Source organism: Anser anser (genome assembly GCF_964211835.1).
Source record: "Anser anser genome assembly, chromosome: 1".
NCBI lineage: Eukaryota > Metazoa > Chordata > Aves > Anseriformes > Anatidae > Anser > Anser anser.
This window is the reverse complement of record NC_139720.1, coordinates 92,285,736-92,304,212: the sequence shown is the minus strand read 5'-3', so window position 1 is coordinate 92,304,212 and position 18,477 is coordinate 92,285,736. Positions and strand designations below refer to the sequence as shown.

Here is an 18,477-nt window from a genome sequence, read left to right as displayed (position 1 = left end):
AGTGCCAGCCTCGCGTGGCGTGGGCGCTGGGGTCGCTGGAGCTGGCTCCGGGAGCCAGGCACCACCCGAGGAGCGAGCGGCCGCCGCCTTGTGCTCCCCGCCGAGATGCTTCGGCTCCTGCTCGTGTCGTGACAGAGCGCCTTCAGGAAATGATGGGTCTCGCTGCAGCAAAGGACTGTGGTCAATAAAAGTTTACAGTGTGTAAACTTGTTTTTCTTTCACTGAAAAGCGTAGATAAATGTGACAAATGTAGCCGTAAAGGACAGGCGATGAAGGTAAAGTTCACTCCGAATGACTTACGACAGAGGCGCTCAGGTACTTTCACAACTTTCAGATGGGTTGAATAATGCCAGAAAGAGACTTTACAGCCTTTTAATTGTGACTGCGGATCTAGAATCATGTGATATGCGTGAAGTAATGACACAAATCATGTAATGTGTGGAAATAAAGTTACAGGTAGGAAAAACAAAACAAAAAATTTAAAAATATATTTTTTACAGTTGCCAAGCATCTCACAGGGGGAAGCCAGGTTGGTTGAGAGAAAGTAGAGTGCTTGGAAGAATATCTCAGCTAAAAAATGGGTAACTTATGTGGTTTTTTTGTTTGTTTGTTTGTTTTAAAAAAAGCTTTTTCCATTGTTGCTTTTACTTTTCATTATTTTTGTATTACATTTTTCTCTATAGAGTGGACAATGTAAACATCACAGGTTCATTAACCAACTTTCAGCTTTTTAAACAGGTGAGCGTGGTTCTCTGTATCCCTTCTAATGTAGCTCTGAAATCAGTAGTCCGTAGCTGGTGACACTCTGCTGTTTATTTTGCATTGTGGCATCCTTCATTTGCCTTCTCTTTGTTAGCGCACGTTACCGGTCAGATGAACGGGTGACCAGGGAGAATAGGAAGAAATGAAGGGCCTTGCTCAGGATCTTGGAGGACGTGTCCCAGGCTCTGAGGCCTGTTCAGGATTGCTTGCACTCTAGATCCTGGCCGGAGCATACCCCAGGCATCGCAGTTCTCTGTGAAACCAAGTTTACTGCACTGGTTTCGCCATGAAGTGAAACAAATATGGTCTTTTATCAGGACAGATAGGAGCATATTTTGCTGGAGTGTTACTGGGCCACGCTCATGTCTTGTAACATTACAGCTCTGTAGGTAACTGTGTACGGTCAGAGGAAAAACAGACTGCATTCGCTGTCCAGTCGGTGGCCACCGCTGGGGGAGGAGCATTATAGGAAGTAATGATAAAAATTTCCAGTCATGTGTGGCCCTGCATCTTGTTTGGTTTCAGGCGCTGGGGATGCTACACTATGTGTTTTTGCCTCTGTGCATTCTGTAAATCAGAGCTTCTAAACGCACTTCTTGCTAGAGACTTGTGCTCAAGAAATTAACCTTGTGTTATGTTGTCGCTCGGAGGGATAAAACCGTGGTTAAAGGCGCCTGACGCGCTGTCAGGGTGTTAGAAAGATGATGTGCCCCCATTTGTCTCAGTGTGTCAACTCCAGAGATGATAGTTCAGAATATCCATATGGTCAAAATGCTAATGTTTCCACAAGAAATGTGGAAAATGTGCTTGTCCTATAGGTGCAAGTCCATTTCCTTTTGGGCCCAGGTACCCAGCTCTTACTTGCCGAAGTTACCTTCTTTTTACTTGCTTTTTGCCCACACAGACAGGCTGCAGCTCTGAGAACACAGGCATGTGATGTCAAGCATCAAGCCTAGCAGCTGCTGGACTGCAGTGCTGTTTCGCTCATTTTGGACTTACTTTCAGTTATTTTCAGAACTGTTGTTCTAACTCATAGGAGGCTGCTGTAAAAATTTCAGTCTGTATCAGCAGAGCCAAGGCCCCAGTGCCTGTAGCTGGTTTGCCAGCCTGGCCCATGGGTAGGGTCAAAGCATTTGCTGCTTCTATTGCGTTTTGGCAAGCTGGTCTTCTGTTAGCTTGTGAACATTTGTTGCTTTATTTTGGAGTGAGCTGGAGGGGCACGAGATGTTCTGTCTGCAAGTTCGACCCCTCCTTGTAGGAGAGATTGAAAAGGTGTTAATTAATGAGTGCTCTCTGTTTGTAGGCATGAAGAGAAGAGTGAGGGGTATAGTTGCCAGAGTCTTTTTTCACCTCCAGTTCACTCACTACCTGTGTAATGCTGACCCCATCTTCAACAGATGGAAGACGCAATAAGTTATTTAACTACAGCTCTCCGGCAAAGAAGTGAATAAGGATAATTTGACAGAGGTAATAGTGAAACACCCACACCTGAATTCGATGGAGGTAATAGTGGAACACCACGTCTAATGGCAGCACTGTCGCTGAAAGAAGCCGTCCCAGCTTCAGCTGCTTGCACGCTACCCCGTGGGGCCATGCTAGTGTTTCTGCAGTTGTGTAATGAACTGGGCTGGAGGAATGATCATAGTTAATATCAGTGGGGTTTGCTAGCTTAACTTTTTCGTTCCACTGAAGATAGAACTGACCACTATCAGATGGATCCGTTCTCCAGTCTGATTCACGGCACATTGTATGAACAGCTTCCTTGTCCCCCAAATAAAGGGGTCCAGGAGTGCGGGGAGTAGAAGCAAGGCAAGGGACAGGATTGCTTTTGCCTACAGAGTTGGCTTATGCTAGCTTAACTGCTTGTTATGCTGGAGCATGAAGTGCAGGCTCAGTTAAAATGGAAGAGAAGAAGGACGTATCCCCAGAAATGGACCGCTGTTGTCAATATTTGTTTTTGATGGGGATATGTGTGCATCTTTTAAACAGAGTTTTTGCAGTCTGGATAGTTTCCAGTCTAGATAGCATCAGCTAGTTACTGATGCCGATGATAACGTCGTAGTTGTGATGTTGCTTTTATCTTTCTCCCATGACCCTTTCTGAAGTAGGTGCTGCCTTGCAGAGCTTTCCTTTGTGTGACCCAGCATAGTGTGCTGTGCTTGAAAATCGCACGAGACTTTCAGTGAGTGTGTTAACAGGTGAGTTTAGCAAGGTGGCTCAGTCTGGATGCAGAATATACCACTTTACTACAGATTCAAGGTGCTGGTTAATTTTTTTTAAGTCCAGAGTGCACAGGGTTGCTGTAAATCACTTACGCAATCAGTTACTCTGAAACTTTGGTGGCAGAGCATCTCTAAAGGAGAAAGTAGTTTCTCTTCTGCAGGCCTGTAAGAAGAGTATATGTCGGTGGCTGGTACTTCAATTTTTTGTTTGTTTGTTTTTAAATAGCGGGGTGATTGTTGCTTGTATGTGACTGGTGGAGTTCAGGAAGTTTTAGTTAGTGGTTTTCAGGCTTTTGTTATGCGTGTTAGGTGCTGGCGAAAAGCAGCAACAAATATTTCTATGTGAGTTCCCTGGGGCTGTGTTTTGGCTGGGGTAGTTGGATGTTACATCCCCAGATAAAGATCCTATTTTGAGATTCGCTCGTGTAGACCCGTGCGTTTGTTCGGCGCCTTGTTGCCCTCCGTGAGACTCCATGCAAGTACAGGAATCCGTGCTCGTGGATTTTGACAAGGGATTAAAGGATTGGTGTTTGTTTTGGTTGGAAGTTGCTCAGATAGTAGAATTAGGAGTTGGAAATATCATCTCAACTCCCTCAGTTGCCCTACCAAAGTAAACTGAAAGCCCACAGCAAAATGCGACGCATTGGCTCCTCACGGGTTTTCGAATATTTCAGAGTATCTTAAGCAACAAAAAGATGCCGTCCAATGAAAACTTCACACAAAACAAAAACTGTGTTTGCGGGAGAGGAACAAAAGGAATGATAGTTTCAGGATGAGAAAGGAAACTTATTTAAATATTTGTATCAAGTTTGCGCAGCAGGAAATTCAGTGGGCTTTTGTAAAACCAGAAGGATTTCAAGGACTACATAAACAGTTGTCAGTTTGGTTTGGTTGTATCTTTCAGCCAGCTAACCTGAGGTGAGACCCTGGCAGCATCTGAGTTGAGGGGTTTTGGATGTGAAACTTGATTAGGAGGGAAATGGGAAAGGTTCTTTTTTTTTTCTTTTCCAAAAGCAGCCCCAGAATATTCTGCCAGAACAATTGTGTGCATTTTGAACTAAAGATGAGCAGGATCAACTGCAGAACAGAGATGCTCAAAATGGATCCCTCCCATTTCATCTGTTACGTAGTTATTCTAATGTGAAATGTTTTTGAAAATATTTTAACCTCCTGATACCATAAAATTGAAGTGGTGCCTTTATGCAGATGTTCAAGCAAAACATTTGTTTCCCAGACTAGCAATTCAAAAGTGAAACTGTCTGTAAGAGAAGTGAATGTAATTTAATTGAGTTTTCCTGTTCCCAGCTGGCTACAAGAATGCATGTTTTTAGAGCTTAAAGTGATAGTAATGTAGCTAAGTGTTCCACACTCTGCTAAGTGACTTGCTTGGTGTAACTGATGGTGCTCCTTGCTCGTTGGTACATGGAGTAACTCCCGCAATAGGAATCAGCTGTGTAGGTGCCTGGCAGTTGCTCAGGTAAAAAAGGTGAGCTGATTCCATCTGGGCCTATGTGCACTGACAAAAATCGCAGTCACCAGTAACACCTCCAGTGGTGGTGGAACTTGCTCAGAAAGTAGGTTCTTATTTTGTCAAGGCCAATACAGAGTTAGTAGGCTTAAGCTATTTCTTCCCCCTTTAAGGTTGCAAGAAGGCAGCCAGGTAGCCAGGCTCCATTTGAAAAATAAATCAAAGTTTCTACAACACAGCGGATGCCTTCCCCACTCTTCCATTGTCCATCGTTTATTTGAAGTGTGTAAGACACTGGTAGAGACTTTCTGAATTAAATGCTGGGCTTTCAGCGAATGTCCAGCACTCCTTTTGCCTGTTTGACAATTTCCGCTAAGCTTTGTGATTTTTGAATCTCCACCTGGAAACGTTTGCTGCAAGTACGGACATCCCCTGTCTGGCAGATGCCTATTGAGGCAAAGAATGTGAATCAATACATTGGTAAAGTGCTGGTGAGGCAGAGGAGAAGAGCTGCTTTGCAGCTGAGTTTTCAGAATAAGTGAATATATTTTAAATATTATCAGTAATTTGCTGTGTTGCTTCTGATTAAATTTCCTGCACTATGGGTTGACAAATGTATATAAAGCAGATAAATCCTTTGCAGCTAGCAGTTCTGAGAGAGGTATTTCAGCTTGTCCTGGAGGTCAGCAAGCTGTGGAATGATATCAGGGCAGTGCCCTTAGAGAAAGACATCTGTTGACTGATATTGTTTAGCTGATTTCTGCTGCTGAGTAGCTAAGACATAATGAGGGCCTGTCTTGAGATGCTTAGGCTTTGGTCCATGATGTGTTTGTTTTAAGGTTGTCAACCTCCTTGAATCATACCTGGAAATAATTTGGGAACATTGTATTGTCTCTGGATGAATATATGAGTATAATATGCTCCCTGTGTGAAACACCTCTGAACAGGGGAGACAGCTACTCTGCTAACCAAAGCTCCCAGGTAGTCTGTGGGAGGACCTTCAAGAAAGACAGATCTTGGTGGTCTTTTGGAGTGATCAATATAACAAACCTTCCATCAAAAGGAAGTCTGCTAACCGAGGTACTTGCAGTGCTGTCCAAATGCAGCCGTGCTTTCACTGGTCAGCACGTGAAGAAGTAGTAGAAGCTCCAGAAAGAGCTTCACACTTTAATTTCCATGCGCAAAGGTATGCAGGTGCTTGAAGAGTGGCTGTGGCATTATTTCTGCGGTTTGTCTTTTTATTACAGTCTGCCAGTGTTACTTTCCTTCTGCATGGCTACTTTGCAAACCAGCCTACAGTGTGGTATTTTCTTTTCTGTAATTGTTTATTTTAACGTGTGCCTGCAAAAAAAAAAAAAAATGTGGATGGATGTGCATATATACAAACACGTGTATACGTATAAGTATGTGTGTGTATTCGCATACAATAATGCATATGCATCTCTTTGTAAAAATAGGACAAAGTGGGCTTGAATGACTGGTGCTGCTCACTTTGCACAGTTCAATCTATGTTGTGAGGCAGGAATGTGATTTGGCCTAAGATGCTATGCATCATAGGTCTACTTGTAGACTTACAGTGAAATTTTTTGGCATGTTTTATACCAGCAGTGAACCCATTCATCCATTGCTCATGCAAAAGAGATCTTGCATGTAAAGTATGTGAGCAAAGTTAAGAAATAAAAATAGAATGGGTTAAATTTGTGTAGTAGTCTTACAGATAAGAGCAGCCTTATCCTTCGTATGGTGATGGCCAATTAAGACTGCAGAATGACAGTGTTATCTTTATTGACAATACAAATCATGTCTGTCTAAAAAGTAGAATAGTAGATCTAGGTTGCAGAATTGTCCTCTAACGTCCAGATGCTGCCGTGACTCATCCCCAGAGCAGTGAGTGCCAAGAACCAGCTCACGGTGATTTCTGACCTACTAAGGCGAGGCATCCCCACCTTACAGACAGAAAAGTGTGTTAGATCCTGCTTTTCTCCTCCAGGTCCCCTCCGTACAGCAGATCTGACCAGCACTGAATTTGCTAGACCCATGAACAAGCGAGATGGAAGTGTCACCTGCAGAGATCAGAGAGAGGCTGAGCTAAATACACTGGCTTTAAACATTACATAGCTGCTGCTTGTTTTGAAGGAAGCTTCTCTTCAACTCTTGACAATAAGGCTTGCAAGGCTTGTTCTTGTTATTCATCTGTTGGTATAGTTGTGCACGGCAGTTTTCTGCCATCAGCTGCAGTTTGAAATAGGTCAGAGCTCCTTTACAATACTGGAAAGGTAACTTGCGCTTTTCACAGCGCTTTTCACTTGAACTACCCAAGGGATGTATATGGTTGATGGAAAAAGCTGGGTGACACCTTTTGGACTGAGGTGAATGAGGCTGTGAGTCACAGGGAGGTTGAGCATGAACTTCAGGGAGCCCTTTGGCTTGTCCAGGAGAGGCCCGAAGAAGCCCTATTTCCTGATTCCCGGGGTGGGGCTGTGGCTGCAGAGAGTAAGCTGTAGGACAGCAAATGCATGAGTCAGGTGTGTGTTAGAAAATGGTGTGGAGGGTATTCAGTGCATGATGTTCACTGCGTTAGGTTCATCTCTGAGCAAGGGTGCAAGAATTTAAATTGAAAAGATGGAAATAGCAAACTTCAGTCTTCCTCTACTCTCTCTGAAAGAAGAGCAGCAACACTTTCTTCCAGAGCATGGCATTAATTTTGCTGCAAAGTGACTTCCAGAAACAAGGAGAAATTTCAGACGAGCTTGCACTTTGATCAAGTGCCTGCGATTCTGTCACAGGACGGGTGACAAAGATAAATACGGAGTAACCAAAATTGGTTGGAATCCTGGTTTGTTTCAAACTAAAATATTTATCTGAAAAACCAGGATGGATGTGCTGATCTTTTCACTTTTTCATTTCTAATGTGGTTATGATCACCATTTTAGGGATGAATATTGAAAGTTTTCTAGAGAAATTACACTACCCTAAATATTTCTGGAGCTGTTGAATAGAGAATTTATAAAGCATTACAAGTTTTTATGGAGTTTAACAATAAGATTTGTGTACGTATTTATACTGTTTATCAAAGTGCTATTTAAAATCGTGCACTAAATACTTGTTTCATGTGTCGCGGTTCTTTCTCAGCGTTGCATGTTATTTGCAGATAGTTCTTCCGTGATGAGAAGCCTTGCTTAAACACTTAAGTGCTTCGTCCAAACCAGTGCAATGGATTTGTGGTAGAGCAGGGATCAGAGCTGGGGAAGGTGAGTTAGCTTGCTCTGCTGTTCTGCTCGTTAATCAGTGGTAAAGACCGCTAAGTAAATTGATGCTTAGCATGTGTAGCTGCATTATTTCGAAAATGCGTTTGCTTTCCACCACTTACTTGCTCAAAGAAGGACAACAGGCTACATACTAGTTAGAAGCAATGCAGCCGCATCTGCTCCCAAGTGTGTTCATGAAACAGAGAACCTAAATCTGGCCTTGACGTTGGTCAAAAGTGGGGTAATTGATGGTTAAAGCACAATAGGGAGCATGAGCACAGCACGTCGTGAAAATGGCTGCTGGGAACGCATGGCTGCTGAACCACCGGACCTCCAGATGCAGCCCCACCAGAGGACTGCAGCCAGTGCTGCGCTGGTTTTCAGGGTTCAGAAACGTTGTGCGCCCCGATCCCGAGTGGCGGGGCTGGGGAGGCTGCAGGAAGTCCTCATGGCCACTAGATGACTCCTTCGGCCCGCTGGTAGGTGAGCTGCAAAATGCTGCGGAGCTGGAGAGCTGGGGCTCTGAGGAGGGGGCTCTGCTGGGTCTAGGCTGAATGAGAGGCACCAAAATAAAGGGATTATGCATCTCTCAACTGAAGGAAGCATTAACATGTTATGTTGTTGTTGTGGTGTTTTTTTTTTTTGTAAGTTTGAGTTGAAGTGGTTACCTCTAAAATGCACTAATTTGTGGGGTTTGTTGTTAGGTACTTTGACAGGATTTGGAAAACAAAGTTCCAGACCTTGCTGAGGTCAGGGTAGGTTTCTTAAGACAAGGAAAACATGAAGAAGCTAATGTTACAAGGTATATAATTTCTTAACTAGACTGCAATTGATATCTGATTCTAAGTCAAGCTGTGCCTGTTACAACTCTTTATTTTGCAAGCTTTCAAGAAAAAAAAAAGTCTAAAACAGCAACGGCACTGCATAACCATCTTTGCCCCTTCCTTGCACCTTCCAAATGGATGAATGAAACTAGCTAGACTTGAGAGGGAAGAAAACAAACACCATGAAACAAACTATATTGAAATTTAGGCCCAGGCAGTTTCCACAAACTCCGTTCAGATTTCTCTGCATACTCAGAAGGTCCACACACCCTACAGTGTCCAGGATTGAATAATCTTCCTGTCATCTAGAGACAGCCTGAGGGATTCTTCAGTTCCATAAACATGTTTTGCTGATGTCTCTATGAAGCGTATAGTCACTTTATCAAGATAATTAGATGATGAAGTAATATTGCTCTTGTTCCATGTGTTTCTCCAATATCCACTTTTGTTTCTGAGGTGTAATAACGAATTATTAGTTGCCATTAAATACCGCCAGTTCATGCTGCAAAGTATGTGCAGGATAAAATACATTGTGTACAACTGGTTATTTTTCATGTCTTCCATATTTCTTTCCAGCCAAGAGTCCTGTAGAGATAAAACTGACTTATCTCTTGATCTGTGAAGACTTTATATTGTTCTTTAAAGTCATAATGTGTGAGAGCTTTAGTGTTTGTTGTAAGGATTGTCCTGGTTTTATGCATTCTTAATGTGTAATTAGCTTAGTTACCCTCTAGAAAGGGCCAGGAGTACCAACCCTTTCACTTCTACCATGTTCAGAAATTTTCTACAGCAAAAGTCTTCCCTTTCTTCTCTTAGATACTTACGACCTGCTAATAAGCCCCAAACACCTCCTGAATTAGCTTCCAAAAATGCAATGCTGGATTAAATTGAGTTTTTGCAAACCAGGAATAGATTTTTCTTTGCACAAACCAATATGGTTATGTCGAGGGTTATGTTTGTCTGCTGGTTTTGGGATGGGGGGTTATTCTTTGGATGTGTCACAATGACGCGGTATAAAAGCAGCAGTTATATGGCATTTTCAGTTACTTTCTAGGTATGTACATGTCCTACATGCATACATGTACTTCTTTATATACAGGCAAACATCCCCTCTACTTCTTACTCTCAAAGTATGCATATATAGGCATATAGACGTAGACATCCTTCCCTTCCTGCCTGCCTTGTTTTCTGTCCCAAGACCCCGTACTTTGGGATCTGTACATTTAAACGCCTTGCTATCGTGCTATAACAATTTCATACTTGTCTAAAGGGAAACTGCATGACCCATAATTGAAAACTGAGTGAAAGATTTGTAATTAAAACTGAAGAGAAATATTGGAATAAGGAAACGAGTTTTTGGCGTTTGCTTATATCCCTACCATCCTTTTTGCTGTTGCTCTACTGTTTTATTTGTTACACTGAATGATCTGTTTGATTTGCTTTGAGATTTCCTTATTTTTGTCCATTTTACTTAAAAGCCGTAGTTCTAAGGAGATTCCTTGTTTGGCTTAATTGAAAGGTCAGGGGGAAGGGTTCTGGTTCCTGGCTAGGGAAGAAGCTGACCACCAAACCAACCGTTCCTTCACCTGCTTAACTAAGCTGACTTGGTTTGGGTGAATTCAGTGCTTTAATCTCTTACGTGCAGCAAAAGAAATAAAATGGTTAAGTAATTATGCTGTAGCATGTTAATATCATACTAGTAAAATTTAAAAAGAAAGAAAAAAAGAGGGAAAAAAGGTAGTTCTGTAGTTCCCATTAACTTCTCACTCCTGAGTGTTTTGTTGCTGGATTTACGCTACTTTTTCTGCTGCTGTCAGTGATCATCGTGGACATGAATAGAAGGCAGCATGTAGTATGGATGAAAGTGAGGTGAATGAGATGAATTGGGAATTTAACATGCTTGAGCTAATCTGGCAGTGGAAATGACATGAGCGGCTTAATTTTATTTAGAGCTATGTGAGGGGAGAGGCATTCATGTGTGTACACGTGTGCCATTCGTATCTCCCCTGGCCTCTGCCAGATCCCTCTTCTAATTCCCCTCGGCCCCGAATGACGTGCTGGGATGTGCACAGGTTATCGGCTGCCAGGGCATCTGGCACTTCAGGAACGAGCCGGGCAGCAGGAGTGCCGGCGATGCATTTCGTGTTGGGCGTCCTCTGCCCAGCGGCAGAGCTGAGCCAGTCTGCGGCGCTGATGGCCCAGGGACAGGGCTGGGGCGGGGGCTGCCTCCCCCCTGCAGGCCTTCAGCTGGCGGGGCGCCCTGTGCTTGCCTCTCCTCCTTCCTCGTCATCCACCAGTACGTGGTGATGGAACAGCAAGAAATTCGGGTATTTCTTCGGTTAAACCCTGCCTATGGTAAATCTTCACTGTGTTCAGTTGTTGTACTTCGTAAGCGGGTACTGGAAGTAAAGTGACGTGCAGTCCCCTTATGCAAGGCCCCCGGGCAGCAAGCGCCAAGTGACCGAGCTGAGACAGATAATGACAACTGCATTGTTTATTAGGAACAAAACCAAGGGAAATAACCTCCTCTCAAGTCTGCAAAACTCCTCATTTTGAATGAGGGGGAGAACTTTAAGATGCTGTTGCATGGTAGTTTTACTTACACCAGTTGCTGGATTTAGGATTAGGAAGTAAAATGTCATGTTTCCTACGCACTTGCAATAGTTTCCCCTCAAATATGAACATTATGAAGTAAGATTTGATTGTAGACTTGAAATCCAGTTGGAGATGTTTTTTGCAAATGTCCTGGTAGAAGTTTGCCTCTTACACTTATGTGTTGGAGGAGATAACTGTCAACTGAGGGTATCTTGAAAGAAAAGCTCTTAAAACTTTTAATTAGTCCTGCAAAAAAATGGAATATTTTCATGTCATAACTATCTTATAAAGGTCTGTACCTATACCACCATCAGCAATGTGCAAGTAACGTTACATAAGTGCTTTCATGAAGTTTCTGACAAGTGGAGTCTTTCCTAGCATCAGTTTTGGAAGCCTGGTTTCATTTCCCAGTGCCAATATTGACACAGGTCTGAGTCGAGTAATTTTAGCATTCGACCTGAAGTGTGTATGCTCTTTGATGTTCATCCAGAAAATTGTTTTGGTGTGGGTGGGATTTCTATTGTACATGGGCATGGGGGTTCCCTCTAGGATTAGATTTCCTCATCTTCCCAAAGCTGCTTTAGGATGAATGCTTTTTGTACTGCTGAGGATTGGATTTGGCGTGAAAGCCTGTTCCAGTACATTGTGTAGCTACTGCCTAGACCACCCGAGGCTGCATCAGAAGTCCTCCCAACCAGGGTGACCAAACTCCTTCCGTTTTCCGTACACTTCCTGACCTTCAGAACAGGAAACCTGCTAGAAAAGCGCTGGAATATTTATATAGCTGCTGTTAGCACTAATAATACCTCATTTTAGCATGGTAGCGGAGCTAATTTCATGGTTTTATTGACAAATCCCTTGAAGTCATTCATAATCTCAGTCTGGCTCCACCCCAACGTAGCATTTCCAGGTAACGTGCCACCGAACAATCTGTTTCGTGTGTCGTGCCAGCGCAGCTTGCTGGACAAGATGACGCATTCGCTGCTTGCATGAGCAGCGAGAGGAGGATGAGTCTGTCTCTGACAAAGCTTGGTTCCCCAGCTGGGACTTCAGCAGAAGGTAGCGCTGGAGACCTCAGAGGAACTCCTCACGCTGGCCAAGCTGGCAGCCAGCGGTCTTTCTCAGGCTCAGTTGCTGTGGCAGCAGCTGGAAGTCATAGGTTTAAAGTCATAGGTTTAGTTTCCAGAGAGGTGAATAGTTTGCAGCACGGCTCTTGCAGCCTGAGGTAGGCTGCCACAGGTCCTGTGTTGAAGTGGAATACTGATGGCAGGCGGGTGACAAGTGCCTTGAATTTCTAAATCCTTCTTGTTTTTTCCCCAGCAAATGAAAAGGAGCAGCAAAGCAATCTTCAAATGCAGTACTTGATACAAATACAGTACTTGATGCTTCTCTGAATATAATAGCCATTACGTGAGTGATTGACAGATTATTTCAGTTTATCTCATGGTATATTTGTGTATCAAGCACTTTCCTTAAAGTTGGCAGAGATCTGTAACACCTCAATTTCTAACGTAACGCAGGGCAAGTCCCACAGATGTGATTGCACAAACAAAAAGTATTATTCCTTTAAAAAAAAAAAAGGTTCAAGAAGCATAACATTCTTCTGTGTACAAAACTTCTGTCATCCTTGGCATTCTGTTGATTATCTTTATTGCTAGAATGGTTAATAGATACTGAGTACAGTATTCTTTATATTGTATTTTTTCACAACAGCTGAATCTTACTCCAAATGCTTTACAAACCTGCCGATGGAAGAGTTAACAATGTATTCATTGTTATGGAAGGAACAACTAAATTACGGTTATGCTATGGTGGAGACTCAAAGTACATCTTTTATTCCCCCCTTACAGATGTGTACATATACAGATTAGGCACAGTAAGGAAATCTTAACTGGGAGTTTGAGTTGTTTTGATTCCCCTTTTTCTTAGCCTTCTATATGCACAAAGAATGGCATTGGATATTTGAATGTTTTATTCAGAAAGCATGAAAGCTAGCAGTACCCGTCTTCGTTTGTTTTGTTTCTTGACAAGCTTTTAGAGAAAACTGTCATGTTTGATTAATACATATAACAATACATATAAGTAATAACTAGATATCTGTGGCCTTTTCCCCTCACCCCCACAAAAACTGTTTTAGTTGGCCACTCTGATAAGGTCTGTCACTGAACGATGACATAGCTTTGGGGAATGAAGGAACACGGCATGCTGTTCAGCAAATACAGTCTGCAAACACAGGTTAATGGTTAACTGTGCTTAAGTCTGGAAACCATCATATAGTAATTACAGCTAATTATGAGGTGATACAAGTGCATCGACATGTGATGTCCTCAGAACACACGGTAACTTTATAAAGGGCTGTTGGGAAAAGGATTTGGATACTACTGCATCTTCGTAGGACAGAAATTGAGTTCTTTGGTATAAAATCACCAAATAACCCTCATGGCAAAGCCTGGCATAAGCATGCAGGTCCATCTGCTTTAGTGAAAGTTTCATGTGCCTACCTCTAAAGAAAAACTAATCGATCAGCTCTTTAAGGTGTAACAATCCCTCCAGCTGTACAATAAATTATCGCCTCTGCTTGGCCCAGGAGCGCAGCGTAGAGCGGAGGTAGTCCCTGGTGGTGCAGTTTGGAGCTGTTCAGGAGCTCGTCCCTAGCATGCTCTATTTTGGCTTCTGTGTATGTCTTGGCTATGCACCAAGATGCAAAAATATCGAGCGCACTGTGCTCCCCTATGACTCTCCTCTTCTGGGGTAGCCTCTGTGAAATCAAGAGTTTTTATTGCAGATTTTCCTGCCTTTCTGCCTTCAAATAGGAGGCAGTGGCAGAACATAAAGCTGTCTTTCCGGATATTTTTTCAAGACTATAAATGAATCTGTTCTTCATCCCATTGTCTTTATCCTTTTTATTGTAATAATTATGGGTTTGTACCTTTGGCTGAAAGTCACATGCTGCAAACAAATTTCAGCTCCTGTGACTGCTAGCACTTCTGCATGTAGCTGATCTCGCCAGTGTTTCACAAGGTCAACAGGAGAGCTGTGATGAGTGAGGGCTCAAAGGCCACGGCTCTTAAATCTTGATCTGGAGGATTTTTACGTTTAGGCATAACTCTTCCACCAAACCTCCCTTATGTTGACCTCAGGGATTACTTGTGTGCTTGAAAGGAAGCCCAAATGTAAATGCTCATGAGTTGGTGACTGCAGAACTGGGAGGTGGGTATAAAAACACCGCTGCAAAGCCTGGGGGCAGGAAAATTTACGCCACCCTATGGATTGGCCATCCAGATGGGCTGCCTGGCCTCCAGCTACTGCTCCAGAAGGGTGGGTGTCTTCTGCGGCCCACTGGCACATCTGCCAGTCCCTGGCGGTGTCTCCATCGCTTCTCATAGCACTGGAGGCTGACTTAGGCAACAGAACCCCATCCTGAGTAGCTTAACTCTGTGCCAGCGTATTGAAATCTTTACTGAACAGGCAACATTGGGATAAAAGTACTGCTTCATAGGGTTTAAAAAAGTAGCCCTTCTGATGTTTATTAAAAAGGCATAATTACTTTGCGTTGTCATGACACTGCATCAGTCTCCCAAGGCAGTCATGATTACCCTGGGTAGCTTTCTTTAATACACTGGGGATGCTCGCGGTGATGGAAGACGTGTTAAGGAAGAGGTGCAGAACTGATGGGTGGTAGGGGCTGAGCTGGTCTGTGTCTGCTATGCATGGAGGATAACGTTGTCTCGAGCCCACTCAGGTTGCTTCAATTCTCTGTCAGCCTTTTATTTGGTTGATAGTGTTGTTTAAGGAACAGCTCTGGTGCCTGTAAAAATGCCTTTTATGAGGAGGGGGAGAAGTACTCATATAGATGTTTTATGTATTTCTGCAATCACAGAAATACTTACATCTCTGAATGCACAAAGCAATTAAGAATCCAAGACATCATCATTTCTTAAGAAAAAAAAATCATCCTTTGCAAGTTTGAGTTGTTTTCCAAGTGATTTGTAACTGACTGTTGTGGTGGAACTAATTTTGGACAACTAATCCTTTTACTTAATTTAATTACATCATAAAAGGCCATTCCTGCAGTGGATTTAAAGCCACTTTCTCTTGTACAATACACAAAAATATGATTTGGCAGTGGAGAATAACAATCCCTAGCTGACACCTAATGCTCATTATTGCTGCATTACTGGGACTTTTCAGAGAGAATGTCAGTGGTTTAGTTACCCTTGTTTTCCAAAAAGCTGGAATGGGATGGAGGTTCAGGGATGGCAGCTAGATACTAGAATAGACAACATCTCTCAGTACCCCCAGTGCTGTGTCCAGTCTTACATGGCCTCCTGATTTTTCCAGGAAAAGACAATTATGACCAGCAGCACTAAACTTAACAAACTTCCTAATTACAATCCAGAATTTGAGGAATACTGTCGAGTGGTACCTATTGAAAGTGTAAACCATCTTGAAGAAGTTTTTCTCCGTACAGATTGTTCCACAAAGGGATGGGCACTGCCACTGACCATCACCCAGAAAGATCCATTTTCACGGATACAAGTAGAAATTCTTTCAGGAAATCCATGAGACCCTAAGTACCAGGCTTCCTGCAAGCGAAGTTTCTCTTTATCCACAGTGAGATGACGCTCCAGTCCCAGCACACCTGCTTTTTGTTGTACCCATATTTGTGTGGAGGCTGCCTGGAAAATTGAGCTGTAGTTACCTCTTCTACGTAGTTTCAATTGACTTGAAGAGGAAGAAGGGGGTTGAAAATGTCACTGAAGGTGCAATTGGATGAAAATTATCGGAGAACACGGAGTGTAGCATATAAGTAAATTTATAGCAAGTTCATGTAATCTTTGTGTAAAACTTGGCACCATGATGTGGTTTCAAGTCTGTATTGTTGAGATGGAAAAGGAAGAACAAGTAGGATTTTTGTAAACTTGGAGGGAAAAAAACTACTTTGTTATAAAAATGTTGTCTTTTAAAATATACCTTTGTGGACTTGTCGTCATACTTGGAATATCTTTATTTCTTTAATTAAAAGGCACTGCCTCCCATTTTGAGACTAAATCTGACATGGGGGAATGGGGGAGGTTGCAAAGAAGGCAGTCTTCCTGTGAGGTTCCCTACTTTTGTTGAAATTAGTTTGGACCAGAAGTGAATTCAGGTGGTATTCTTTAGTAGAGACCATTGGCTTTGTCAGAGTTGATATTCTGGAATATGTTTGGAAAAGGATCATTTTCTCTTCCTGCCATTTACCTTGGTTGTAGCTTTTCTGTAGGTGGATTTATCCTGCTGCTCTTGATGTGTATAGCTACTGATTTTAAAAGAGAGCCTGATGTAGGGTATGCACACTGCCTTTTAAATATAGACAACAACGTGGGTAAATGTACGACTCGAGAAAAATAAGTCTTGTCCAAACTAACTTGGAAGAATTATTATTCCTGCAATTTCTGTCTCTTGTTTCTGTGCTTTTCCAGATTAGCAGATTGCCTAGCACTGAAGTTTTTCAGGATTTTTGGTTTTTTTCCCCCACTTAATGGCTGCTGTAAGAAGGCTATCCAATAAAACTGGAAGGTAACTGTAAGGGCAAAGTTTCTAAGGTATTTATTTTTATACAAATAGAAATAGAAAATAAGAGGCTAGAAGGCTGACTGATGCTGGAACAGCATGTCAGGGCAACTAATTTCATAATGCAGGTGTATGTATATGTATTTACTCTTTGGGCCCATTATTCAGACTGTCTTTTATAATTTGCTTGATCACAAGGAGTAAAATTAGAAGCAGCCACTCTAGCTGATTTTTGAAACTGATAGCTTCAATATAGGAGAGGTATTTCAGTACCAAGGAGTATTTTGCTGCGCTATTTTTTTTTCTTCAAGATTTTGTTGAATGAGGGGAATTTTACTAATTTTTTGGTACTTCCTGTTTTCCTCATGCATCACCACTCAGTATTTAGTGGTGTTTTGTAGGACAAAGAAGAGATAATGCTCTTTTTTTGTTCACTGTACTGATCTTCAGTCTCTTGTAAAAAGAGTTCTAATTTTTTAATACTAAAGTCTGTCAAGTGACTTCAGAACAAAACAATGGAGAAGATTTTTATCATTAATTTTCTTTCTGTCGTGAGCGCATATTCACGCTTTTCCAATTTATTTTAGGCGTTAAAAGAGAACTGAATAGGGATAAGGATCGTGGTGAGTTGAACACAGCACAAATGAGCCTCTAAAGATAAATTGTCCTCCCAAACACTAGTCATCTAGTGTTGCGGTTATTTTGCCTTATTAAATGGCCTGGTAATTATTCCGGACGTAGGATTTCTGCAGCAGCTCTGCACACCTGTCAGTCTGCTCGTTCTAGCAAAGCGTCTCTGCAAAACCAGAAACTTGTCTTGAGGGTCTCTGGCTTGGGAAGAAAGCCAGGAAGAGGCGAAACAGGCAGCTAAGGAATTGAGTCGAATTTGGCTTTATCATCTTAAAGAGACTTTGGGGGCTGTAGGTTAGCTGTAGGGTCTCTGTGATGAATAGGCTGAGTGCAAAAGCTCAAGGAATGATAGGAATTTTCTTTGTTTGTCCTGGTAAACTCAGCTTGGGACGTCGAAGTTAATTGGGTTCTTCTTGGGGCTTTACCGTGCTCGATAAAAGTGAGGCTCGGGCCTGATTGTGCTTCTGCCAGCCTCTGATGTTGCGGGTGGGGGACAGGGAGATGGGTCACATGCACGGAAACTGGTCTTGCAGACAAAACCTGGCCGGTAGGTTTGGTGACGCAGAGCCGGGGCTACCGTCTGTTTGTCCGCTTGTACTTCTGTCAGCTCGCCTCTGCTGTGGTAATAGGGCTCAGAACTAATAAAGCTCTCCCCGTCAGCGCTCCCTTTGTCTGCTGAGTCAGAAAATGCCAGTTTTCCATCGCCACTTTCACGACTGCCTATCTAGGGAAAGAGTATTTACTCCTAGTGCAATTTCATGCATTCCTACCTCCTCCATTTTGTACAGTGAAGAGCAGTTTGGCAGCGCAAAGTTTTAATTTGGGACAACCCAGCGCAAATGTATGCAGTTAAAGAAATCCAGATGAGATTTTGAAATGGGTATTGTTCAGAATAATAAGGGGATGTGAGCGTGTGTCTGTGCTGGAGGTGAAATGTCCCTGCTCACTGCTGTTGGCAGAATTAATGAGACATCAGTGTATTGATTTTTTTATAACATGTAGGTTGCTGTTGCATAGAGGAGGACTGGACAACTTACCAAAAAAAAAAAAAAGACATTTTGTAGAGTACAAGGTAAGCTTACTGCTAAATTTGTTGCACTGCTAAATTTCCTTCTTTTGCAGTCTCTTTTTTTTTCAGGTTATTTGTGTGTGTGTGTGTGTGTGTAATATAAATA

The 18,477-nt window shown here is 42.5% G+C and overlaps 1 protein-coding gene and 1 long non-coding RNA gene across 42 annotated transcripts in view; both read left to right on the top strand.

Moving 5' to 3' along the window:
- The window catches only part of BBX (BBX high mobility group box domain containing), a 138,441-nt gene that overhangs the window by 32,144 nt on the left and 87,820 nt on the right, over window positions 1–18,477 (top strand). The gene's annotated exons all lie outside the window — the stretch shown is intronic.
- Window positions 4–18,298, top strand: LOC310892137. The gene is made up of 3 exons (XR_014577893.1): window positions 4–581; window positions 684–738; window positions 2,066–18,298. It is a non-coding gene; the product is annotated as an uncharacterized lncRNA (long non-coding RNA).